The sequence below is a fragment of the Corvus kubaryi genome, unplaced genomic scaffold (genome assembly GCF_017639235.1).
Source record: "Corvus kubaryi isolate FWS band 111438036 unplaced genomic scaffold, C.kubaryi_AGA036_p1.0 78, whole genome shotgun sequence".
NCBI classification, from domain to species: domain Eukaryota; kingdom Metazoa; phylum Chordata; class Aves; order Passeriformes; family Corvidae; genus Corvus; species Corvus kubaryi.
The window spans coordinates 6,467,506-6,470,445 of NW_024582065.1; the positions used below are offsets into that span (position 1 = coordinate 6,467,506).

Here is a 2,940-nt window from a genome sequence, read left to right on the forward strand (position 1 = left end):
CCCTCCCTTCTGCTGCTGCCCCCACCCCGAGCCCTCCTCTCTCTCCTGTTCGTTTCGTTACCGAGCATCCCAGCGGAGCCTGTCGCTGCCGAGCATCCCTCCCTGGGCCTGCTGAGCACCCAGCCGGCGTTCAGGAGGAGATTCAGGGCAGCAGAGCCTCCGGGGAATTCCGGACCAGATTCAGCCAGAGCCTTCCAGGACACTGGGCTGTGCATCACCAGCAGATGTTCCAGGATTAACTCTTGCTCATCACAGCTCAGCAGTCCCTGGCCCAGCTGTGGAAGGTGTCCCGCAGCCGAAACCTCTGGGCACACCTGGGTCAGCCCTGTCTCTTGACCCCAGGGCCAAGCCTGCCCTGGTGACAGGTGCAGGAGAGCCCAGCCCTGTCCATCGGCAGCACCCAGCGGGGTGGGATGAACAGCAACTCCCAAAGCTGTCACAGTCCTAAATCCACCCCTGGGTTGTGACTGAAGCTTGTGAGGAGGTGACTGTAAATGCAGATGGCATCAGGGATCTCCTCTTGACTGTGAGCAGGAGCAGTCTGGAAAATAGGGTTTAAGGGCAGACACACAGAGGAAGGAGTGTGCACTGCTTGGTGTGTGACAGGATTTCCTGTCTGTGCTGGGAGCCACAGACAAATCATTGGAACCCCACTTGTCCAGTGCCCAGTGAGGTAGGAGGGACACCACATATGGGCAGAATGGGGCACAATGCTGCCTTGGGGCGTTAGTTTTGAAACAACTTAATAAAAACAACAGCATTAATAGTAATAATAGTAATAATAACATTAATGTCAGCCACACTGACCTTAGAACATGAGTAGCAAGTGCATCTGTAGCTGCTGGGAGCTCCAAGTATGGCCTAGGAGTGACAGTCCCTGTCCCCAGGGCCTTGGCTTGACATGGCACAATACAGAACCTGCTCTGGGATGAGGATTGTACCCCCCACACAAATACCCCCCAAAATCCTGCACATCATCAGGAAGTTGGTCTGATCTGGGGACTTCCTTGTGGTTATTTGAAGGCAGGTCAAGAGCAACAGACTCACCAGCCCAAACTGCATGGCTGATCCAAATCCTAATTTTAATCCCACTCCCAGCCCTGCTGCCTATTCCAGTCCCATTCCTGGTCCCAAATACAACCTCAGTGCTGGTCCTGATCCCAGTGCCAATTTCCAGCCCAAGTGTGGTCTCCTGGTTGAATAAGGAGGCCAGAGCCCAAAAACCAACACAAACTCTGCAAATAGCTGGGAAACCCCATTGGGGTCTTGGCACCGCTTCTCACTGGGCCCAGCTCCTGCACATCCATTGCTCTGGTCCAGTCCAAAGGGACACTTGGCCCAGCCTTGTGGATGGTGGACTCTGCAAAACTGACCTGGCCCCCAGTGCCGGGTCCTGGAGCAGCACCTCTGTGCTGGGAGGGAGACAGGGCAGAGCAGCAGCAGCAGGAACCCCACACCCAGGGACAGGGAGGACGAGCACCCCCAGCACGGGCGTGTTGCATCCCCGAGGTGGGGGCAGGCTGGGACCGGGGCTGATGCCGATTTTGTTCCTGGGCTTGTCCTCCTCTAAGGTTCTTTTGTTCCGCTGCCCCGATCGCAGCCGGCCCCGAGCCTGCAGGGCCGAGGGCAGGAGGCGCGGGGGGCCCTGCCTGCGCCGCTGCCCGACAGCTGGCAGCCGGGCTTCCCCAGGGGGGCTCTCCTCTCCTTGGTCGCCTCCAAGCTGCCGGCCAAGGGCGGCTTTGGAAGAGGGACAAGATGCAGCTGACTGGCCGGGAAGGTGGGGAACAGAAGAAATCGAGTATTTGAGAAATAACCAGCGACATCGCTTTAAAGTGACGCAGCTTCAGGCACCCGGGTGTGGACATTTTCCTATCTCCGCGGCGAAGGGTCTATCCACGGGAAAAGTCCCTAAAAAACCCTCGAGGAGACAGCAGCCAGTCTGACCGTGAGAAGGTGGGAATCCTGCATGAGCCTGTCCTTCTCCAGCCTGGGAGACCAACAACAGCAACTCCCCCGACGGGGCGAGAGGGAGGAAAGTTGGTGTCTCCGGCAGAAACGGGCAGGACGGGGCAGCCCTGCCTGAGGCCATCGGGGTTTTATTTAAAATGCGATTGACGACAGAAAAAATCCGCTCTGAGTGCGGTCCCTTCCCAGTTGCACCAGTAGGTACCGCCGCTGGGCGCTGGCAGAGCGGGCAGAGCGATGCCCGGTCCTCGCCGCTCCGGCAGCGCTGGGCGGGGGGCGCGGCTGCCCGGCGGCCCCGCGGACCTCTCTGCTCGGCCACAACCGATTTCCAGGGCATACAACGAAATTCGCAGCTCCGAGGCTCATCTCGGGCTCAGAGCAGCCGCCTCAGTGCTGGGGGTTTTGGGAGGGTTTCGGTGCTTTTCCTTTCCCTTTTTATTTCTTCTTTTTTTTCTCCTAATTTTTTGTTTTTAATTTTATCGCCCAGCAAAACTTTCCCTGCTCGGGAGGGACCGGCAGATCGGCTAATTGCGGGGGGAGGCGCGCAGAAAGCAGTAACCCCTCGACAACCCACCCAACCCACACCCCCCCGCCCTCCGCGGCTAATCATCCCATTAAGAGCCCCATCAGCGGGATAATGACAGCAAAAGAGGGCGGAAACCGCCCGGAAAGCGCGGGGATCCGGGCGACAATTAATTCCCGTTAATCAAGCTCCAAGGTGTCGCCTGCTGGGGAGTGACATCCCCCAAAACGCCTGGCGGCCAATGGGCGCGTTCGCACGGGCTGGGTGGGGGGTGCCGGGGTCCCCCAGCCGGGGCGGCCCAAGTTCAGCTTTTCTCCCCATTTCCCCCGTTCCCCCCCTCGGGGAGGGCGCGGCGCTCCCGCCGCTGTCCGAGGTGCTGAAGGCACCGCCGGCTCCGGAGCGGCTCCGGCGCTGTCCGAGGTGCCGCAAGCTCCGGAGTGACTCCGCTTTCC

General features: G+C 59.5%; 1 protein-coding gene across 2 annotated transcripts in view; it reads left to right on the forward strand.

Annotated features, from left to right (window-relative positions):
• The first annotated feature begins 1,645 nt into the window (after positions 1–1,645).
• BARHL1 (BarH like homeobox 1) overlaps positions 1,646–2,940 on the forward strand; it is an 8,623-nt gene continuing 7,328 nt past the window's right edge. Inside the window, exon 1 of one of the 2 annotated variants that reach the window (XM_042052710.1) lies at positions 1,646–1,953. The gene's annotated coding sequence lies outside the window, so the exon portion shown is untranslated. Of the gene's footprint in view, positions 1,954–2,778; positions 2,909–2,940 lie in introns of those variants that run through there. The other variant, XM_042052709.1, reaches the window with a different exon arrangement.